General features: G+C 43.2%; 1 non-coding gene across 1 annotated transcript; it reads left to right on the top strand.

Moving 5' to 3' along the window:
- The first annotated feature begins 2320 nt into the window (after positions 1-2320).
- LOC115932545 (small nucleolar RNA U13) lies at positions 2321-2419 on the top strand. Its single transcript, XR_004068815.3, has one exon. It is a non-coding gene; the product is annotated as a small nucleolar RNA U13 (small nucleolar RNA).
- The last annotated feature ends 4847 nt before the right edge of the window (positions 2420-7266 follow it).

Below are 7266 nucleotides of genomic sequence, written 5' to 3'. Positions count from 1 at the left end.
ACAGATATATGATTGCATATATTTTCTCTCATTCTATGGGTTGTCCTTTTTATTTTCTTGAATGGTGTCCTTTACATGACCAAAGTTTAAATTTTTAATGAAGTTCAATTTATTTTTTCGTCACTTGCACTTTTCGAGATGTTTCTAAGAAATTATTGCCTAATCCAAGGTCGTGAAGATTTTTTACTCCTGTGTTTTCTTCTACGATTTGTATAGTCTTCGCTCTTACATTCAGAGCTTATTGTGCCATGTGGGGAGTTAAGCCCTGGAAACTGTCACATAGCATGTTTGCAACTGCTGCTTCTTAGGTTATAGTTTAACTGTCTTCCTCATTGCTCTGATAGGGATTGTGCTCAATCTGTGGACTAATATGGGGAGTTGGCATCTTAACAGTATTGTCTTCCAATCTGTGAACATAGATTCCATTTATCTAGAATGTTAATTTATTTCTTTCTTGGTTTCTTTTTTTTTTTTTTCATAGAGGGGCTTGCTCTCTCCTACAGGCTGGAGTGCAGTGGCACAATCATAGCTCACTGCAGTCTCCAATTCCTGTGATCAAGCAACCCTCCTGCCTCAGCCTTCTGAGTAGCTGGGACTACAGGCATGTGCCACCACACCCCACTAATTAATTTTTTTTTTTTGGGTAGAGATAGAGTCTTGCTATGTTGCCCAGGCTGGTCTTGAACTCCTGGCCTCAAGCGATCTTTCTATGTCAGCCTCCCAAAGTGTTGGGATTACAGGCATGAGCCACCATGCCCCACTATAATCTTTTTTATTTTTTGTTGTTGTTTTTCTTTTTTTTTTTTGAGATGTAGTCTTGCTCTGTCGCCCAGGCTGGTGTGCAATGGTGCGATCTTGGCTCACTGCAGCTTCTGCCTTCCGGGTTCAAGCCATTCTCTTGCCTCAGCCTCCCAAGTAGCTGGGATTACAGGCATTCACTATCCTGCCCAGCTAAGTTTTGTATTTTCAGTAGAGACGGGGTTTCACCATGTTGGCCAGGCTGGTCTCAAACTCCTGACCTCACGTGATACGCCTGCCTCGGCCTCCCAAAGTGCTGGGATTATAGGCGTGAGCCGCCGCGCCTGGCCTATAATCTTTTTTATATGGATTCAATTTGCTAGTATTTGATTTGCTAGTATTTGCTGGATTCTGTTTGCTAGTTTGTAGAGCTTTTTGTGTATCTTCGTAAGGTCTATTGGTATGTGATTTTCTTGTGATGCCTTTGTGTAGTTTTGGTACTAGGGAATACTGGTCTTAGAGAGTAGGTTGAGAAGTATTCCCTCCTGCTTTATTTTTTGGGAGAGCTTGCGAAGGATTGTTGTTAATTCTTCTTTAAACATTTGGTAGAATTCACCAGTGAATTCCAGGCCTGGGCTTTGTGTGTGTGTGTGTGTGTGTAGAGGAAGGTTTTTGATTACTAATTCAATTTACTTACTCGTTATAGGTATTCCCCTCCCCTTCCACGTCCCCCCCACCCCCACTCCTTTCTTCTTCTTTTTTTGAAACAGAGTTTTGCACTGTCACCCAGGCTGGAGTGCAGTGGTGCAGTCTCGGCTCACTGCAACCTCCACCTCCCGGGTTCAAGAAATTCTCTTGGCCTCGCACGGTGGCTCACATCTGTAATCCCAGCATTTTGGGAGGCTGAGGAGGGTGGATCACCTAAGGTGGGGAGTTCGAGACCAGCCTGACCAACATTGTGAAACCCCGTCTCTACTAAAAATACAAAAAATTAGCTTGTTGTGGTAGCAGGTGCCTGTAATCCCAGCTACTTGCGAGGCTGAGGCAGGAGAATTGCTTGAACCTGGGAGGAAGAGGTTGCAGTGAGACAAGATTCTGCCATTGCACTCCAGCCTGGGCAACAAGAGGGAAACTCCATCTCAAAAATAAGTACATAAATAGTCCATCTTCAAGGTATGATAAATCTGAGTACTGGCAGCCAGACTGCGGATGTAACAAACCTAATGGCTCATACACCTAGAAGGTCACGATAAGCGAACAGAATGTAGAGGAAGGGTCAGCCCATAAAAGGGGAGAAAGTTTCATTATTGGGAAATCAAAACTTTAGCAGGGAAGAGGACCTGGGTCTGACCTTAAAGGGGGATAATGAAACTTAGGTGACGTCCAGGAAGACTGTAACCCCATAGTACTAGACCAATGAGCAACTGGGGGAGGGACTGTGTGCTAGGAGATCAATTACTTGCTGTAGCTGCCCTGGCTGTGCCTGCCTACCAGACACGCCATCTTACAAGACTTCCATTAAAAGTCTCACTTCCGCTGTTCTTTGTGTCTCCGAGTCTATTCTTTGGGTTTGAAGGAGTGAATATGTGTTTCTCATGCATGATAATTAGGTTTTCACGAGCATGTGTGACAGTGCCTCCCTCAAAACGAGTTACGACATCAGGACGTTACGCATCTGACATGAAATAAAGAAAAATAAAATAAAATAAGAAATGAAAATATAAGCCTATTAAAAGTTAGAAAGGTGATGGATAGAATAATTTAAGTACTGTAATAATATAAATATCAACCATTAAGAGAAGGGGAAAAACTCAAGAAAGGATTCAAGAAGAACTAGAAAATCTGGCTGGGCACGGAGGCTCAAGCCTGTAATCCCAGCACTTTGGGAGGCCGAGGCGGGCAGATCACTGGAGGCCTCCCAAAGTGCTGAGATTACAGGCATTAGCCACTGCACCTGACCAAAAATGGACCATTTAAAACGTTTTCTCACATTATGCTAATGAACTGCAAAAGGATCTATTTTGATTTCTTGTATATCCACTTTCCACAATTTCATTTGATCCTCCACTTTGTCAGACAAGGATATTTACACCCGATTTTTCCTCCTCTCCACGTCACAACATCTATCAGTTTCACTTTTTAATTTTTCACATGTTAGTGCTTGTTAACATTTGCGTTCTGTCTTGCCAACACAACCAAGTCTTGGTGCGATGTCTGCAGCTTGACTTTAAAAGTCAGAAACCCATGAACGGCTTCCCACTATGATACCATTCTCAGGTTTGTTGCCTGGCCCAGTAGTGAGCTGTACACCATTTTTCCAAACGTGAAAAAAAATCTGTCATGTTCCACTGATTGCTTAATATTATGACACATTTCATTTGCTTCATTTGCGGGCCATTATTTCTTGTATACGCTTGTTTTTCCTGGACTGTCTAATTGCCTTTCTTTTCCTTTTTTTTCTTGCATGACTTGTGTTAATCCTTTTCTTAATTATTTTTTAAGCTCTCAATTATTCCATCTATTCTATTAAATCTCCTTTTTTCACCAGAGATCTTTCTCTGAGCACGCTCTGCCTTCCTGATCTAAACTGGACGGATGGTTGCTCACTGGCTTTTTTTTTTTTTGAGACAGGGTCTTGCTCTGTCTCCCAGGCTGGAATGCAATGGTATAGTCACTGCTTACCACAGCCTCGACCTCCTTGGACTCAAGCAATCCTTCTGACTCAGCCTCCTGTGTAACTGGGACTACAGGCTTGCACCACTGCACGTGGCTAATTTTCATATTTTTATTTTAAGTAGAGACAAGGTCTGGCTATGTTGCCCAGGCTGGTCTCAAATTCCTGAGCTCAAGCGATCCTCCCGCCTTAGCTTCCAAAAGTTCTGGGATTACAGGCATGAGCCACCACACCTGGATGCCAGCAGCTTTTTGAAAGCAATTTTCCCTCTGTCTTAACCCCAGTCCTTACTCTGTCCTCGGGCAGGTCATCTCAGCTCCTCTGAACTCTGGTTTTTCCCTCCTTCCTGGTTAGTCTCTACCTGAATCATTTCTTCTTCTGATTATTACTCCTGTCATTATGGAATTTTGCTTAACCTCAGTTTGCCCATCTCTAAAAGTAGCCTAGATCTTTCCAGAATATAACTTCAGCAGAATTTGGAAGAAGGTGATGGGCTCATATTGAAAATGTGCCTCAGAATTCCCAGAATGTGACATAAAATGAAGGGATTGATTTCATTGTTAATTTATTCTGACTTTTCCCTGGTTTTGACTAATTATCCATCCTGCAGGCAAGGTTAATTTTTGAATTTGAATTTGATATCATTGTATAGGGTTCAATCAGAAAAAAAGATAATCAAGGTTAAATTGCTATACAATTAAGTTGTAGTTTTCTTTCCCTACCTAAAGTGGAAACATTAAGGATTTAATTCTTTAACATTAAAATTAATCCAAATATTGATAAATCTATCAACAAGTTTTTAAGGGAGATAATTTAATGCATAATCCCTGCTGGGTGCTTATTAAACATGAGGCTGCATATTCCAGGGGACAGAATTTGTGTTTGAATCAGGTGCTTCATTGGAAAGATTTTGGCTTAATTCGACACATTTTTTAAAAAGGAAAAACAGGCCGGGCGCGGTGGCTCACGCCTGTAATCTCAGCACTTTGGGAGGCCGAGGCGGGCGGATCACGAGGTCAGGAGATCGAGACCATCCTGGCTAACATGGTGAAACCCCGTCTCTACTAAAAATACAAAAAATTAGCCGGGCGTGGTAGTGGGCGCCTGTAGTCCCAGCTACTCGGGAGGCTGAGGCAGGAGAATGGCGTGAACCCGGGAGGTGGAGCTTGCAGTGAGCCGAGATCGCGCCACTGCACTCCAGCCTGGGCGACAAAGAAAGACTCCGTCTCAAAAAAAAAAAAAAAAAAAAAAAAGGAAAAACAAATTGGATGTGCAAATCTTCTTTGTAAGAAAAGGGAAAAAATCATTTTATTATGAGCAGTAAATCAAGAAATCAAGTTCTTACATCTATGAGTCCTTAGGGGCAGACTGAAAAATCTCATGGTATCTCACTTCATGTCATGAAGCAAATGGTGGTGGGTTAAGTTCTAAATTTGCATGAAAAATTCAGGGCAGAAATAAATTAGGGTAAATTGAGGGATGTCAAAATCATATAAAAATTAAGACGAGGCCAGGCGCGGTGGCTCACGCCTGTAATCCCAGCACTTTGGGAGGCTGAGGCGGGTGGATCACGAGGTCAGGAGTTCGAGACCAGCCTGGCCAACATGGTGAAACCCCGTCTCTACTAAAAATACAAAAAATTCGCCAGTCAGGGTGGTGTGCGCCTGTAATCCCAGCTACTCGGGAGGCTGAGGCAGGAGAATTGCTTGAACCTGGGAGGTGGAGGTTGCAGTGAGCCAAGATCGCACCACTGCACTCCAGCAGCCTGGGCAACAAGAGCAAAACCCAATCTCAAAAAAAAAAAAAAAAAAAAAAAAAGTAAGATGTTTGGCAACTTTCAAGGGTTTTTTTTGTTTTGTTTTTTTGGAGACAAAGTCTCACTCTGTCGCCCAGGCTTGATCTTGGCTCACTACAACCTCTGCCGCCTAGGTTCAAGCCATTCTCCTGCCTCAGCCTCCCAGATAGCTGGGATTACAGGTATGCGCAGCCACACCGGCTAATTTTTGTATTTTTAGCAGAGATGAGGGTTTTACTATCTTGGCCGGAATGGTGTTGAACTCCTGAGCTCAGGTGATCCACCCACCTCGGCCTCCCAAAGTGCTAGGATTACAGGTGTGAGCCACTGCACCCAGCCTCGACTTTTAATATTTTTAAGAAGTATTTTTGCCTTCATCAACGCAAACCTTTGGACACATGTGCAAGTAACTACAAGAAAAATTACCAGTTCATCAAATGTTTGACTTACCTGCCATTCTGTCACGTGGTAAATAAGGAAGAAATCCTCTCTCTTACCACCTTCCCAGATGAAATAGTTCATAGTTCTAGGCAAGTCGGCTAGGAGCTGTTTGTAAAGCAGAGCTAGGTACAGACAGATGCCATCCCAACGATAATGCTTATCACCTAGAACTTGAAATTGACAGCCGGGTGTGGTGGCTCACGCCTGTAATCCCAGCACTTTGGGAGGACGAGGTGGGTGGATCACCTGATGTCAGGAGTTTGAGACCAGCCTGACCAATATGGTGAAACCCCGTCTCTACTAAAAATACAAAAATTAGCCGGACATGTTGGCGTGCGCCTGTAGTGCCAGCTACTCAGGAAGCTGAGACAGGAGAATTGCTTGAACCTGGGAGGTGGAGGTTGCAGTGAGCCTAGATCGCGCCATTGCACTCCAGCCTGGGTGACAGAGCGAGACTCCGTCCCAAAAAAAAAAAAAAAAAAAAGAACTTGAAATTGACACATCATGGGCTTCCCCCCTTAATTTATAGTGCAATAAAAGCAGTAATAAATGTAGGTGCACTTCACCCTTGCAAAGAGTTACCATTTTTATGATTTTGACAAGTTCACACTCCTGGTTTTACCTTCACACTATCCCAGGATCAAGTATTTAATATTTAACAATCTGTATTCTATAAATAATAGATGTGCCTGTCCTCACAACTAAAGATCAGCAGCAGATTTTATTGTTGACAAGAGTGATAATGTTCTCTCACCTGCTTAACTTTTTATGTTACTATTAATTTCCCCTTTGTGGCCGAGGGTCCAGGGAGGGGTTTGGGTCATTCTGGAGACAAATGGGCTGTAATAAGGCACCTGGAACCAAGCATTTGGAGAAGCATGGATAACTCTATGATCATTTCAGCAGTCTGAGGTCACAGACTCATGCAAATGGTGGAGCTGGGTGGAGTCATCCTCTCACTTCATATGACAGTGAGGCAGCTGCAGGTCTCCATCCAACAAACACTGGGCTAATGCCTACTAAGTGCAAAGAAGACCCTGTGGGACAGTTGTCTGTGAAGGGATTTGGCCAAGGTCAGACAGCTAATTCTTGGAAGAGTGAGTGAAATTCAATTCAGTTCAATAAATGGTTGGAAAACATTAAGAAAGAGAGTCCTGGCTGGGCACGGTGGCTCACACCTACAATCCCAGCACTTTGGGCAGCTGAGGCAGGAAGGTTGCTTGAGCCCAGGAGTTCAGGACCATCTTGGGCAATATAGATAGACCTCATCTCTACCAAGATTTTTTTTTTAATTAGCTGATCATGTGGCACACACCTGTAATCACAGCTTCTCAGAAGGCTGAGGTGGGAGGATTGTTTGAGCCCGGGAGGTCGAGACTGCAGTGAACCAGATCATGCCACTGTACTCCAGCCTGGGCAACAGAGGAAGAGCCTATCTCAACAAACAAACAAAATAAATAAATAAAAAAGAAAGAAAGAAACAAAAGAAAAAGAAACACAGTCCTGGCTCTCAAAAAGCTTAGATCATATGAGTTCTCTGCTGAAAATTTCTACAAATGGATTTCTGCTACATTTATATTAAAACCCAAACTCCTCATCAGGGCCAAGTCCCCTTGAG

Source organism: Gorilla gorilla, chromosome 1 (genome assembly GCF_029281585.2).
Source record: "Gorilla gorilla gorilla isolate KB3781 chromosome 1, NHGRI_mGorGor1-v2.1_pri, whole genome shotgun sequence".
Lineage (NCBI taxonomy): Eukaryota > Metazoa > Chordata > Mammalia > Primates > Hominidae > Gorilla > Gorilla gorilla.
Note: the sequence above shows the minus strand (reverse complement) of the source record. Positions and strands in the feature narration are given on the sequence as shown.